Source organism: Balaenoptera acutorostrata, chromosome 11 (genome assembly GCF_949987535.1).
Source record: "Balaenoptera acutorostrata chromosome 11, mBalAcu1.1, whole genome shotgun sequence".
NCBI classification, from domain to species: domain Eukaryota; kingdom Metazoa; phylum Chordata; class Mammalia; order Artiodactyla; family Balaenopteridae; genus Balaenoptera; species Balaenoptera acutorostrata.
The window spans coordinates 10,365,815-10,381,659 of NC_080074.1; the positions used below are offsets into that span (position 1 = coordinate 10,365,815).

At 49.0% G+C, this 15,845-nt stretch overlaps 1 protein-coding gene across 5 annotated transcripts in view; it reads left to right on the top strand.

Moving 5' to 3' along the window:
- TMEM184B (transmembrane protein 184B) overlaps positions 1-15,845 on the top strand; it is a 50,006-nt gene that overhangs the window by 4,143 nt on the left and 30,018 nt on the right. Inside the window, exon 2 of one of the 5 annotated variants that reach the window (XM_057556867.1) lies at positions 12,753-12,915. The exons of 3 other annotated variants lie outside the window; for them this stretch is intronic. The gene's annotated coding sequence lies outside the window, so the exon portion shown is untranslated. Of the gene's footprint in view, positions 1-14; positions 164-12,752; positions 12,916-15,845 lie in introns of all 5 variants that reach the window. One more of the 5 variants, XM_057556868.1, reaches the window with a different exon arrangement.

Below are 15,845 nucleotides of genomic sequence, written 5' to 3' on the forward strand. Positions count from 1 at the left end.
CTGTTACCTTACAGGCTGTTTAATTTATTCAAGAAAGAGGTGTTGCACGCCTGCGTGCCAGTGCAGGGAGCTGCGTCCAGCTGGGGAGAGCCATTCCAGTTGTCATGGGTGCTCTGAGGGAACATTGAGGCATTCCCGCCTGGGCAGGCACTTCTCTGACCAGGTAACATTTACGCTGTCACCATGTATAAGGAAGCAGGTTCCAGGCAGAGGGAACAGCATGTGCAAAGCAAAGGTCTGAGTTCTTTGTCTGCAAAATTGTTTGGCATTGGGGCCCAGCACGTAGTAGGCCCTCAGTAAATGTTAATTGAATGTGATCTTCTTGGCCTCAAAGAGGACAGGAAGGGGGGGAAATAAAGTGTGAGGGGCCCTGGAGAGAAGATTTGGATGGTCCCCAAGTTTCGGGTTGTCTCATGTTCCCTACCCATTTTGTCTACCTCTGCCGAGTGGCATGTGGTGCAGGTACCTTAATGCAGTGCAGCTAAGCTGCCAGTGTTCTCATCAGGGACTCATGCTAGGCCCCTGCTTTGTCAAAGTCCTCGGAGGGGCGGCGCTGGAATTAGGCTGCGTTTGTTCACATTCCTGTTTGCTGCTGTTTTAGTGCATCTGAAACCCTATGCTTGGGCAGAACTTAGGAGGATGACATGGGGCCTCTGTCTGGTTGGTGGTTTTTCCAGTCCTGGGTTAATGGCGGCTCAGTGTCTGGCACGATGCCTTGCACAGAGTAGGTGCTGAAATCGCTTTGACTAACAAACCAACAGTCGGATGGGTTAGTATCATTGCCACACAGGATAAAGCTGGAATTATTCTTGAGAAGTGATAGGTCAGAACAGGATTGTTTATTAGAACTGAGCTTATATCAGGAGCTGACAGGTACATTAAACAGCCTTGGATGTGTTCAAGGACAGGCTCCGTCCAATGGTCTGGAGGTCTCAGGCCTGGGCTGAGAGGCAGGAAGCCCCACAGTCACCTCCTTTTCCTTCTCCTCTGGGGCGGAAACCAGAGAGGGAAGATCCCACCCAGAAAACTTTTGTTCGTAACCTGCATCACTTCCAGTTCTACCATGTTTTTAAAAAGTCACACACAACAAAATGAGTATTTCATGGAAGGTTTGCAGTGTGTCAGCCTGTGAAAAACAATGGGGTTCTCTGCTTTTGAAAATAGTCCTTGTTGATTACAGTAGATTTGGAACCCAGAAAAGATTGGAGGATAAGAATAAAAATCACCCCAAATTTCTAATAACCAAGAAATAATCACGGTTGAAGAGTGGGCATATTTTCCTTCTAGGCATGATCCTGCATTAGCTCATTGTTCACATAACACCGAGTTGCAGGCGTTTACCCGTGACATGAAAGTTAACCGTAGATATGAAAGAATCAGAGAAGTTCTAGAACAGAGCCCCTTGGTGCTGTATTTCAAGGTCTGTAGGAAAGACGAGGTCTCCACCCTTCCTGCTGGATGGCGCCATGGTGTGAGCAGCAGGCGGAGCACTGCACAGAGTCAGAGAACCTGGTGATGACCTTGGGCGGGTCACTTGCCCTCGGGTGGCGTTATTCATCCTCTCCTCTGCCCACCTCCCGGCTGCCACAGGGCTCGGATGAGGTCCCAGGTTAGAAAACCTTGAAATCCACCCCGCCCCCAAGAGGAGGGCCTGGTTTCTGTCTTGGAGGGAGAGCTGGTCTTCACCGTCACCTGAAGATGGATAGAGAAGGCGCGCGCGCGCGCGTGTGTGTGTGTGTGTGTGTGTGTGTGTGTGTGTGTGTGTGTCTTGTTTTCCAACCTGCAGTCTGTTTGTTCTGTGATCCCCCTGAAGACTTCAGTATCCTTGTTCGGGAGCCACGATCTGAGGACCCTGTACCTTCAGGCCACGGGTGGTCCCAGGATGGCTGTCTCCAGCCCTCACCTCAACGAAGTGGGTGGAATGAGACCTCTGGAAGTTACTACATCTGCCGCCCTGAAAGTGATTTTCAGATAAGACCGCCTCCCCACCCTGGGAGAAGTGTGTGGAGTTTGGTGCCTTTATTTTTCTCCTGCTACAACCCCTGTGGGCAACCTGCACCCAGGGAGACCCTGTCCTGTTGGCAGGTGGCTGAGCACCTCCACTCTGCTGGGTGGGGCTGTTTCCCAAAGCCCTCTGGGTTATCTCTTACAGGAAAGCTCCAGGGGAAAAATAGCTAACCCCACGGCTGCTGCTGCTGTAGCCACTGGCAGAGACTCCTGGTCTCCATCTCTAGCAGCCGTGTTTTTAGTTCTGTCTGGAATGAACAGAGAACCTGGGATTTCATCAGCAGTCATTTCGGGTGCCTGCAGGCACAACGATAGGTGTTGGTGAACGGATGTGTGTTGTGAGGAAATTAATATTAATTAATGTTAACATACTATTTAGTACTACTGTTACTCTTTTTTTCTTGTTTTTAATCTAGTTTTTAAAAATTTTTATTGGAGTATAGTCGCTTTACAGTGTTGTGTTAGTTTCTACTGTACAGCAAAGTGAATCAGCCATACGTATACATATATCCCCTGTTTTTTGGATTTCCTTCCCATTTAGGTCACCACAGAGCACTGAGTAGAGTTTCCTGTGCTATACAGTAGGTTCTCATTAGTTATCTATTTTATACATAGTATCAATAGTGTATATATGTCAATCCTAATCTCCCAATTCATCCCACCCCACCCCACCCCTTTCCCCTTGGTATCCATACATTTGTTCTCTACATCTGTGTCTCTATTTATGCTTTATTTTTTAAAATTTATTTATTTTATTTATTTTTGTCTCTGTTGGGTCTTCGTTGCTGCGAGCGGGGGCTACTCTTCCTTGCAGTACGTGGGCTTGTCATTGTGGTGGCTTCTCTTGTTGTGGAGCCCGGGCTCTAGGCGCGCGGGCTCAGTAGTTGTGGCTCACGGGCTCTAGAGCGCAGGCTCAGTAGTTGTGGCCCACAGGCTTAGTTGCTCTGCGGCATGTGGGATCTTCCCGAACCAGGAGTTGAACCCATGTTCCCTGCATTGGCAAACGGATTCTTAACCACTGTGCCACCAGGGAAGTACTCTGCTTTGTAAATAAGACTATCTGTACCAGTTTTTTCAGATTCCACATATATGCATTAATATATGATATTTGTTTTTCTCTTTCTGACTTACTTCACTCTGTATGACAGTCTCTCCGTCCATCCACGTCTCTACAAATGACCCAATTTCGTTCCTTTTTATGGCTGAGTGAGATTCCGTTGTATATGTACCACATCTTCTTTATCCATTCCTCAGTTGATGGACATTTAGATTGCTTCCATGTCCTGGCTATTGTAAATAGTGCTGCAGTGAACATTGGGATGCATATGTTTGTTTTTTTTTTAAATTAATTAATTTATTTTTGGCTGTGTTGGCTCTTCATTGCTGCGCGCAGGCTTTCTCTAGTTGTGGCGAGTGGGGGCTTCTCTTCGTTGTGGTGCGTGGCCTTATTGTGGTAGCTTCTCGTTTCGGAGCTCGGGCTCTAGGCACGTGGGCTTCAGTAGTTGTGGCACATGGGCTCAGTAGTTGTGGCTCGCGGGCTCTAGAGCGCAGGCTCAGTAGTTGTGGCACATGGGCTTAGTTGCTCCGCGGCATGTGGGATCTTCCCGGACCAGGGCTCGAACCCGTGTCCCCTGCATTGGCAGGCGGATTCTTAACCACTGTGCCACCAGGGAAGTCCTTGTCTGGTCTATGTCTTTTTGAATTATGGTTTTTCTCTGGGTATATGCCCAGTAGTGAGATTGCTGGGTCACATGTTAGTTCTATTTTTAGGTTTTTGAGGAACCTCTGTACTGTTCTCCATAGAGGCTGTATCAGTTTACATTCCCACCAACAATGTATGAGGGTTCCCTTTTCTCCACACTCTCTCCAGCATTTATTGTTTGTAGGTTTTGTGATGATGACCATTCTGACTGGTGTGAGGTGATATCTCATTGTAGTTTTGATTTGCATTTCTCTAATAATTAGTGATGTTGAGCATTTTTTCATGTGTTTGTTGGCCATCTGTATGTCTTCTTTAGAGAAGTGTCTACGTCTTTTGCCCATTTTTTGATTGGGTTGTTTGTTTTTTTTTGATATTGAGCTGCATGAGCTGTTTGTATATTTTGGAGATTAATCCTTTGTCAGTTGCTTCGTTTGCAAATATTTTCTCCCATTCTGAGGGTTGTCTTTTTGTCTTGTTTATAGTTGCTTTTGCTATGCAAAAGCTTTTAAGTTTCCTTAGGTCCCATTTATTTATTTTTGTTTTTATTCTCATTACTCTAGGAGGTGGGTCAAACAAGATCTTGCTGCGATTAGTACTAATATTACTAATCCTCACTGGAATTGGTGTAGGGCTTTGCAGTTTGCAAATTGCTTTTCACATATATCATCTCATTTAATCCTCCCAATGGCCCTGGCACCTTGGGATTATTGCGCCTACTTTGTAGATGGATAGACTGAGGCTCAGAGGGGTGAATTTGCCTAAGATCCTGTGGAAGGAAGCACCCAGGTTTTTTATTTCAAATCCTGTGCCCTTGCTGCTCTGAGTGACCCCTTCAGCACAGCCATGGCCCCCAGAGAGCCTGCATTCCCACTGGGAAGGCCAGCAGGTGGAACTGCTGCTTAGACTTGGAAAGAGCGTTCACAGAGGATCCGGTCGAAGCTGTGGGGGCCCCAGGAGACAACAGTCTGCTCTGCCTGCAGGTGGGCCGGGGGCCCAGGCTCCCTTGGGGAAGGGCAGTTGAGCTGGGGGCTCTGATGGACAGTGGAGGTGGGCAGGTGGAGAAGCAGGGGAGGGCTTTCCAGGTAGCAGGACCACCTAAAGCACAGGTACAGGCAGGTGAGTGGAGGAGTGGAGGGAGTGAGCTCTCCCAGAGCAGTTGGCGTCAAGGCCTCACCTCCCGGAAGAGAAGTACATCTCTACGTGTTTGTCAGTAGGTTTTAAACAAATAGGGTGTATGAAAATCTAGATTTAGCAAAACAGTACATACTTGCTTTACAAAGAAAGCTTGATGCACTGGGCAGTGGTTAGAAAAATGTTAATAGCGATAACCTCAGTGCATTTAAGTATGATTTGATTTACAGGCATTCTGGCTGTCCAGTCTGTTGGAGCAGAGCACGGGCTGGGAAACGGGAAGGTTGGCGAGGGTTCTGCCTCTCAAATGCTGGCTTGGCTTTGCCAAGAGGTGTCTCCCACTTGGTTGGGGGCAGAAGACCATTTCTTCCATTTACAGTTCTCAGTAGTTGAGCCAGGTTCGTGAGGGTAGGAGGAAGCCCTGCCCTGCCTGCTCGTTTACCCAGCTGTCCTCACTCACAGGGAGGACACTAGGTATCCAGAGGCCCACCTCCATCCTCTGCCAGCCACAGCTTGATGAGTGAGGTTTAGGTGGCCATTGCTGTTACGTAGCAGGTCCATGATAGACACAGCAGTAAATGTCGCGGAGCCTGAGTGTGTCTCGCATGGCTGTGGTGTCCCTACAGCTCATGCAGGGGAAGTGGCCAGAGGTGCTTGTCACTCGTTCAGGATAGCTAGACTGGAAGCACCCCACCGTCTCGGGCTCTGTACTCCCACCTGTCCCTGCCAGACCTGCTTCTGGTCCACGCTCCGTGGCCTGCCTGCTCCTCCCCTGGCGCCTTTGCCCAGGGAGACCAATTAGGGCCGGGTGTCGTGGTGACTCCAGTCATCTTCCACACTTCCCCCTGCCCTGGGACCAGGGCACCAGAGCCTGTCCTGGGAACGGCCGAGGGGCTGAGCGGGTCTGGCCCTTCTCTCACAGGTGAGGAAATGCGAGTCCATGGACCAGGACACTGGGAGAGAGTTGGGGCTGATTTGGGTCCAGAGCCATCTCCCGACCCAGTGCTCTCTCTGTCTCTACTGTGTCTTCATCTGGGCATCCTTGGAACTACATGTCGTCAGTATTTTCCCCAATAATTAGGCTTATTTTTTGGATGAGCAATTAAGATGTATCCTGCCTCTCTAGCAACATTTTCAAAATTACAGATGCTTGAAGGCTTTCACCCAGCAGTTGCACTTCTAGGAATTTATCCTACAGATGAGTTACCACGTGTGCAAGGTTAGTCATGGCTGCCTCATTTGTAATAGCAAAAGGTTGGAAGCAACCTGAAAGTCCATCAGCAGGGGCCAGGAACAAATTATGGTCCATTCAAACCATGGACTACTGTGCAGCCATAAAAAATAAGATGGAGACTCCCAGCACGGATACAGAACAATCACCAAGATAGATTGCTGTGCAGGTGGCGGGTGCGGGATGTATGTCTGGTGTGCCTCCGTCTGCGTGAAAGTGAAGGGACGTAGAAAGTGCATTCGCTTATGTATGTGCTCAGGGTCTCTGAGGATCCACACGAAGTTGGTGATTGCAGCGCCTCTGGGATGGTGGCTGGTGGCGGGAGACTGTTCACTGGAGACCCTTCCTACGCTTTGAGTGCCGATTCATGTGAATATGTGACTTTTTCAAAAAATTAAAATGAATACAATTAAATAAACAAGAACCTTAAGAAATGTATCCTCACCCTCTTGCCCAATGCAGGCAGGTCAAGGCTACCCCCTCAAGGACCAGCCATCCTCATTCAGGCCCCTGACCATCAGCTAATCAAGAATGTAAGCTTGGGTCTCACGAAGGGGACCAGGTGTTTCTCGGGAAATCTGACCCCTGGCCCCAGCCCTGGAGAAATGTAACCACCTCCCTCTGGCCCCCCTGAATCACCGCTGTTGTCTGGCTTGTCATTTAAATCCCTGCTCTGATACGCTTATTTCCCCTGAAACCTTCAGGGGCTTCCCCACTGACACATAAATAAAGACCCTGTCCCAGGCCCTGTTTACTGGGTCCCTTGTTGAGCCACACTTGACTGGTCGCTCTTTTCTCCACGTGCCTCCTCGCCTTCCCACCTCCGTGCCTTTGCTCATGCTGTTCTCTCTGTCTGCTTGCCTTTCCCTCTCTAGCAGTCTCCACGTGCCCAAATCCTCTCTGCCTCTCAAGGCCCAGCTCAGTTTCCAACTCTTTCAGCCCTCTGACCTCCCCTGCTTCTTTATCTGTTCCTCTCCACTGGCACTTAAGCCTTTTACATTGTGTCCTAGGTGTCTGATTCCCCACTGGGCTGCGGGCTCCTTTAGGGCAAAGTCCACGTCACAGCCCCTGTTTTGTTAGATGTTTGCCGAGTGGGTGAATGGGGGCTGCTCTCTTCGTGGTGGGATCAGGAGCCATGGGGGGCGGGGCCCGTTTCACATCTGTGAACCGTGGTGCCTGGCACAGGGCGGGCCCACCCTGCAACAGGAATAACAAGTCTTACGCCCCAGTGCTTTGTGTGCATTCTTTCCCTCACCCTCACAAGGACCCATGAAGTGCTGTGGTTCACCTGTGGGTTCCCCCGTAGCATGAAGAAGCAGAGCGAACATCTTGTCCAGGTCACACAGTTAGAAATAAGATTTGGACACAGGTCTGGCTGCCTCCAAAACTCCTGCATTTGATCAGTTTATTCTACCACTTCCCCTGACTCATGAGTAATACTGATCCCTTGGCCCACTCTCATTAACTGCCCCACTGGCCATGGGCAATCTTATATTGTTATTTGAGCGTATTTTCTTCCCCACTGGACTGTAAGCTCTTAAGCGGTTAGAGTCTTGCCGGAGATACCCTTTGGACTTAGCATATAGAAGGTGCTTGAAAGTGTATGTTTATTAACCTACTCCAGTAAAACACACAACTAGATGAACAGTGCAATGGATTTTTACCTCTGTAAATACCCGTGTAAACCACTGTCCAGATCAAGCTGCGGAACATTCCCAGCCTCTCCCTGGGGGCTCCCTGGGGCCTCTTCCAGGTCACGAACCTCTGAGGTAACCACTGTTCACACCTCATCACTATTGACTGTTTTTGACCTTCTTGCAAATAGAATCCTATAGGAAAACCTGTAGTGAGAGTCACCCAGGTTGTGTAGAGCAGTCCTTGCTCACTGTGCCATGGAAGTCCACACTGTTTAAATATACAGCTGACCCTTGAACAGCATGGCTTTGAACTGCGTGCGTCCACTTATACATGGCTTTTTTTCAATAAATACATACTGTGCTACATGATCCACGGTTGGTTGAATCCGAGGATGTGGAACCGCAGATACAAAGGGCTGACTGTAAGTTATGCGTGGATTTTTGAGGGTCGGCGCCCCTGACCCGTTGTTGTTCAAGGTTCAGCCATCACTATTCGTTCTGAGGATAGGCATTTGGGTTGTGTCCAGGCTTTTTCTGTTATAAACAGGCCTGCCATGAAGTTTCTTGTTCTTGTCTGTGTGGCACACATGGACTCCTGTGGGGTGTGCACCTGGGGTGGAACGCTGACTCACCTGACTCAGTACATGTTGGCATGAATGAAGTTCAGCCTAGGATTTCTCACTGGGCTGGAGCTGGGCTGCTGCTTTTTTTTTTTTTTTTTTGAATTTTATTTTATTTTTTATACAGCAGGTTCTTATTAGTTATCCATTTTATACATATCAGTGTATACATGTCAACCCCAGTCGCCCAATTCATCACACCACCCCCACCCCCCCACCACTTCCCCCCTTGGTGTCCATACGTTTGTTCTCTACATCTGTGCCTCTATTTCTGCCCTTGGAGCTGGGCTTCTTGCCAAAGGGGTCCCAGGGGTCAGGGCAGGTTCAGGGGTCTCAGTTTAGACAGCCTGCACCCAAGGGCCAGCGGGACTGTTCAGGATTCCGCATCCAAAGGGGACCCGTTTGCTTAGGGCTGGGTGGGGTTTAGCTGGATGAAAAGGTGGTCTCATTAGAGGGACACAGAGTCTAGCTAGAGAGACCGAGCACTGGCCCATCCGTTCTCAGTTTGAGAGAAAACTGTAAGGATCAAAATTTGGCCTGGTATGTACTGAAAAAAAAAAAAGACTTAATTACAAGACTGAATTAAGTAAGTCTTTTTTTTTTTTTTAATTTTTTTAATTTAATTTATTTTTGGCTGTGTTGGGTCTTCGTTTCTGTGCAAGGGCTTTCTCTAGTTGCGGCAAGCGGGGGCCACCCACTCTTCATCGCGGTACGCGGGCCTCTCACTATCGCGGCCTCTCGTTGCAGAGCACAGGCTCCAGACGCGCAGGCTCAGTAGTTGTGGCTCACGGGCCCAGTTGCTCCGCAGCATGTGGGATCTTCCCAGACCAGGGCTCGAACCCGTGTCCCCTGCATTGGCAGGCAGATTCTCAACCACTGCGCCACCAGGGAAGCCCTAAGTAAGTCTTTGCTGAAGGATTTTGGATTACTTTGTTGTTCTCTTTTATTTCTGCACCTACCCCCTGCCCCCAACACCAAGTGAAGGACAGATACGTGATTGGATGGTTTTTCTTTCCTGTTGAGAGATTCGTGAGAACTTGACCCCAGGAGAACAGGGACAGATGTGGAACCACTAGCGTGGCCTCAGCTTGTCCGTGTTGATCGAAGGGGAGTGGAACTGAGAGATGGGACCCTGCCCCCTCGTGAGGGCATGTAATCCTTTTTCCAAAGGTTAACCAGGCAGCACCGCCCAGCCCCTGGCTGCTCTTTCCCTCTAATCTCCTCTGGAGAAGGGCCAGGCTGTGGGTTGCTGACCTGCTCTGATGTGGGTCAGCCTCCCCCAAAAGGCAGCCACCCAGAAGTCCACAGAACAAACAGCCCCCGGAGACCGGAGGGCCCGTCATCCCCAGGCAACTGAAGTGAGAGCAGTGGCCAGTTCAGGTTAACCGTGCTCAGGTCAAGTGCTGCCTAGTGAGCTCTGTGAAGATGGAGATTCCTCCATGTATCTTTTTTTTTTTTTTAATTAATTTATTTATTTATTTTTGGCTGTGTTGGGTCTTCGTTTGTGTGCCAGGGCTCCCCCTAGTTGCGGCGAGCGGGGGCCACTCTTCATCGCGGTGCGCAGACCTCTCACTGTCGCGGCCTCTCCCGTTGCGGAGCACAGGCTCCAGACGCGCAGGCTCAGCAATTGTGGCTCACGGGCCCAGTTGCTCTGCGGCATGTGGGATCCTCCCAGACCAGGGCTCGAACCCGTGTCTCCTGCATTGGCAGGCAGATTCTCAACCACTGCGCCACCAGGGAAGCCCTCCTCCATGTATCTTAAATAAAAGAACCGAAACCCCTCCCAGGCTGCGTTCGTATTCCGGAGACGTGCGTGCGAGCGTGTTGCCAGCCCAGTTTGGCCCGTGGGTGTGTAGCAACTGCCCGAGCGAGCACTTCATGGGCGCAGCTCAAAAGGCTTTGGATCTGAAACTGATAAATGAAACTATGACCTCAGAAGATTTAAAAAAAGAGCCAACTACCAGAGACAGGACTGGCCCGGGTCTCAGAGACCGTTGGGAGTGTGCTCTCCCGGCCTGGCTGAAGGATGGAATGATTGAAACGGGAGTAAATCATCACAGGTAACGTCATAAGGTGCCGGGCCCTGTTCTCAGTGCTTTCCTTATAGTGACTTGTTTCTTCCCTACAGCTCCCTCGGAGCTAAGTGTGGCTGCAGCCCATTTTACCGCTGAGGAAGCTGTAGCAGGGAGAGGTTGTATAACTTGCCCGCAGACGCAGAGCGAGTAAGTGACAGAGCTGGAAGTCAAGTCCAGGTGTCTGACTCCAGAGCCCATGGCTCTTCAACAGCCCTTGGATATCTGGGCACCTGACAGGACGGCACGGGCAGCGTGAGGAGCCATTTACCAGGATTCTGTGGGCTAATGACTTCAGCCCTCCAGGCCTCTGTTTCCTCATCTGTAAACTAGGTGTATTAGTTTCCTACTGCTGCTGGTAACAAACTGCCAGAAACTTAGTGACTTAAAATGCAAATTTATTATCTTCTGGTTTTGAGGCCAGAAGTCTAAAATGTATTTCACGGGGCTAAAATCAAGGCGCTGGCAGGGCCGTGTTCCTTCCGGAGGCTCAAGGGGAGAATCTGTTTCCTTGCCTTTTCCAGCTTCTAGAGGCCACGTGCATTCTTTGGCTCAGGACCCTTCCTCCAGCTTCAGAGCCTCTCTTTCCCACTCTTGTAAGAACCCTTGTGATAATATCTGGCCTACTCAGATAATCTGGGATAATCTCTTTATCTCGAGATCCTTTACTTAATCACACCTGCAAGGTCCCTTTGGCCATTTAAGGTAAAATATTCACAGGTTCAGGGGTTTAGGATGTGCACATCTTTGGGAGGCCATTATTCAGCCTTCCAGGCAGGAAATCCGTGGGGGACACAAAACAGCAAAGTGTCTCCCAAGCATGAAGCGAAATGGCAGAATAAAATCTGGGTGAGATGGTGAGATTCTCTGAAATACCTAAATTCCAAGGCAGGTGGCTGAGTCTAGTGACTACACAGAGCTCTGCAGCTTTTCTGGAAAAGGTGGGTGTCTTCAGAAAGGGAGTCAGCCAGAGACGTCCCTCCCAGAGAAGGACGGGGTGGGGCTTGTGTTAGGGGACGTGAGCGTTTGCATCACTCCGTGTTGTTTGCTAGGGCATGGCTTGGTTCATCAGGCCTCGCCAGGGCCTGGTTGAATTTTACTCGAGACCGCTCACTTCCCTGTACTCCGATCCTGTGCTCTCAAGTGCCCTTCTGGAAGCTAGTAGGAGGTGGAGAGGACATTCATAAACTGGCACTCCTCCCTTTTCTTGGGAGCTGGGTCTGCCCGACCCTGTTCCCTTGATCCCCTGAAGCCTGGCTTTCTGCACCCATGAGGTGAACTCTGTCCAACCTTGTGGCTTGGTGCTCCCCGAGGCCCTCTCCGGGGACCTTGGTACCCCTGCCGGGATGTTCTGACTGCAATAAGACCTACTCCACACGGCTGTCAGGAGTGCTTTGTCAACTGAAGAGGGCCACAGGCCTGCTCTGGGTACACCCCTGGCCGAGTGTCTGTCAGCATATCCCCAAAGCAGTCATTCAGCAAGTACTTTTTCATCACAGTACTTGGTCCCTGCCCTCATGGAGCCCCACTCACAGGATGTTAAGGGAACAAATCTAATCACAATTATGGTAAAGACCAGGGAAGACATGCCATGTGCAAACTGTAATAGGCTGTAGAAGGGGATAGCTACAAAGGCAGGTGGGAATAAAGATCTGGGGGTGGGGGGGAGGAGCAGGAGAACATGCCATTCCTGGGAGTTGGTACAAGGCAGGTGGAGGGTGTCATAGAGTTTTAGAGTTGGAAGGAGCTGCAAAGCCCAAACATTCATTCGGTTGCCCCCTTATCCAGCCAAAGCCTGTTGAGTGCTAACCACATCCAGGCTCTGAGGTCGGTGCTGGGGATCAGAGCTACACATAAGACATGACCTCTGACCTCCACAAGCTTGCAGGCTGGTTGGGGAGAAGACAGGGATGAGTGACCACCCTTCAGAGGTTCCTTGATCAGTGTTCCTGCCCCAGGAGACTTCTAGCCCTGTTTGATTGGGAGCTTCCTTATTCTGGCAGAACATTGCTAGATTGTGCCAGCTGGTAAAAATGTGTCTATCTTGGCAGATTCTCACCTTCCTGTTGCTCGCACCCGGTGGACCGGGCTGTGTCCTGATGGAGCAGTTAGGACAAGTTCCTTTGCCCTCATTGGTGTGGCTCTCCACAATGGAAGATGTGTGTGAGGTGGTGTGACTCAGCCTCCATCCTTTGCCCTCACCCAGCCCATCCCTCCCTCCAGCCAATGTCCAGGTCCTTAGCTGAGCTCTGGATGGTGGGGAGGGGACCAGGTGACGGAGAGCCGGCAGCGTGCAGCACGTGGCTTAATGCCGGACATTCATCAGTCATCTGATTGATTCTTCTCTTCCAGGTCCCTGCTGTGTGTCTGGCACTGTGCCAGGCCTACAGAGAGATGACTCAGGTGTGGGGAGACGGGAACACTGTCAGAACAAACCTCATGGAGCGAGCACGGTGCGGCTGGGCGGGAGTGAGTGGGCCGGCCCTCGGTGAGGCCGTGACGTTGAGGATGACCTGTGAGTGAAAGTTGTCACCCGCCACGAGGACCAGGGCAGAGGGGAGGATGCGTTGGCACAGGGGCCAGAGCTACATGTGGAGGGACCCGGTATTGCCAGCACTTAGGGAGGGAGGCTGGGACCCAGCTGGCAGGACCCTGGGCTCTGCAGAGGAGTCAGGACTGCATCCCACCTTCAGAGCCTCACATGTTCTCAAACGATTTCAGGTCAGGAGGTGGGATGGGGTCATCTTTGAAAATAAGTGAAAAAATAAACCACACTGGATTCCTGCTTCCTTGAGCATCAACCTCCCCGGAGCTCTGGAGGATGGTCCACGCCCAAGTCCCTTCTCCACCTTTCTGGAATCCAGAACGCTCGAAATCCCAAAGGTTCTTCCTAAGTCTGCAGCAAGCTAATTTCGTGGCAAAAATCTGACCTGAATTGATGCGAGGCTAATTAGGGTCTTTAAAAATATCTCACCTTTCTCTGTGGAAGTACTGTGTGTTTGATTTTGGGGTGCCGCCCAGACCCCTCTGGGGGTGTTACTGCCTAAGCACCATATACAGTACCTTAATCCTTCCTAAAGTCTGAAAAGCTCTGAATTCCTAAACTCATTTGGCCCAAGGGTCCTGGTTACAGCACGATGCACCCAGGAAACAAATTTGGAGACATCCAGTCCCGGCTGGGTGGTGGCGCCGAGATTCCAGCTCAGTTTCCCCGAGACTCAGAGCCTAGGATTGCAAGGGAGGCGGGTGAGTGAGGGCCCGGGTGTGGAGCCGCTGGGAGAGAGAGGCAGGACCGGGCCTTGACTGGGCTTTCGGTCTGATTCAGCCTGGGACTGAGGGCGGTGGGAGGGCAGAGGCAGAGACATTGCAGAGAAAGTTAAGAGCCATGTCATCGACTGGCTTTTCCCACTGCTTACAGCACCACTCTTTAGACTTTCTTTACCCACACATCCCTATCAGTAATAGAACTTTGGGGGCATGCACCCCCAATATATGGATAGTGATGAAGTTATTCTATACTTGTATTATGTTAGTTATACTATGTATATCATAAAACCTACACCAAAAACAGAAATCAAAGGATGAGTTAAAGATGTAATCATTTTTAAAAATTAAAAAAAAAAAAGTTTTGTTGGTGGTACAAAAACCTTTTGACTTCATGTACTTATTTTTGGAAACTGTCCTCTGATGCTCTGGGAAAGAGCCGTTTGTTTAGATGCTTGGTTTTAATGGCCGCCCTCCCTGAAAAAGATCCCTTCCCAGGACATGTAGCTGCACACAGAGGAAATGCATCATTGGCTTTTTTTCTAAATCGGGTTACTCATTTTTCCATCCCATCCACTGTGTACGCAGAGGATTTGTTGAAATTTGGCTAGTACATTTCCATCCTCCCTGATGCCAATCAGATGTTCTTGTGAACTAAATGGAAGGTATTTTAAAGTTCTTAACACATGAGTCCAAAACCCACTCAAATGCTTTGGAAATTTTTAAACAGATTAGAAAATTCTGTTACGTAGGCTTTTAGGAGCTCAGATATGAGCGTTTTTGTAAGTTACAGACATACTGTTTTTGGTGATAAAATCCTACAACAGGAGAAGCATTTTCACATATACTTTTCCAGAAAGCTCTGCCCTAACTGAGGTTTCTTTCGAAGAGCAGTTCCTTTCTCATTCATTGTGATAACATGCCTTTCCTGTGAAGGGACATATTAAATATGCCTTAAGATGTTTTTGAAACATCCCTGGGAGGCATATCTCTGATAACCAGTGGTCATAGGAAAAAATGGGGAATTGGAACTTTTTTTTTTTTTTTTTTGGTAAAAGAAAGATGTGTTGAGCTCAGTTGTTAGGTTTGACAAATCTTTCTGATTGCATTTCTACAAGATAACCAGTAAATCTCTGATACAATTTCCCGAGTGACTGCCCATCTCTTTACAAATTTGGTGGGAAATTCTACCGTTCTACAGTCTAAAGCTTTTTATTATGGAAAATGTCTAACACAAGTAGAGCGCATAGTATTGATAGAATGCATTTCTACCTGTCAGTCACTCAGCCGCAACAGTTAGCAACATCTGGCAATCTTGTTGCATCTGTCCCTCTCCCCCTTTTCAAAGAGCAAAAGCCCAGATGTCATGTTCTTTTTTGCCCTTAAGTAGTTCATTGTACATCTCTTCTTGATAAGAACCCTTTAAAAACTTTTAAATTTTGAAATAATTATAGGCTCACAGGAAGTGGCAAAAATAGTATGTAGAGTCCCATGTACCTTTCTTCCCCCAATGGTGACATCTCAAATTACTGTAGGACAGTATCAAAACCAGGACATGGACATTAGTACAGTACTGTTAACTAGACAAGAGACCTTATTCAGTTTTCACTGTTCTTATGTGTGTGTAGTTCTATGCAGTTTTGTCTCCTGTAGACCCCTGTAGCCACCACCACTATCAAGATACAAAGTATCTCACCGCCTGGAGGGAACTCCCTGTGTTACCCTCTGGGTATCTGTGCGCCCACTTTCCTTGCTGCCTCCGCCAACCACTAATCTGTTCTCCATCTTTATAGACCTGTCATCTTGAGAATGTTATATAAACGGAATCGGGCAGTATGTGATCTTTTGAGATTGGCTGTTTTCACTAAACGTAGTGCCCTGAGATCTGTTTGGACTGTTGCCTGTGTCAATAGTTTGTTCCTTTTTGTTGCTGGGTAGTATTCCATGGTCTGGATGTAGCGAGTTTAACCTTTCACCTGTTGAAGGACATTTGGACTGTTTCCATGGTTTGAGGATTACAAACACAGCTGTTGTGAACATTTGTGTATAGGTTTTTGGGTGCATGTACAATCATATCTCTAGGATACATGTCTAAAAGTGATTACTGGGTTGTATGGTAGGTGCATGTTAGTTTTACAAGAAACTGCCAAACTCTCTTCCAGAGCGGCCCAGCCATTTTAT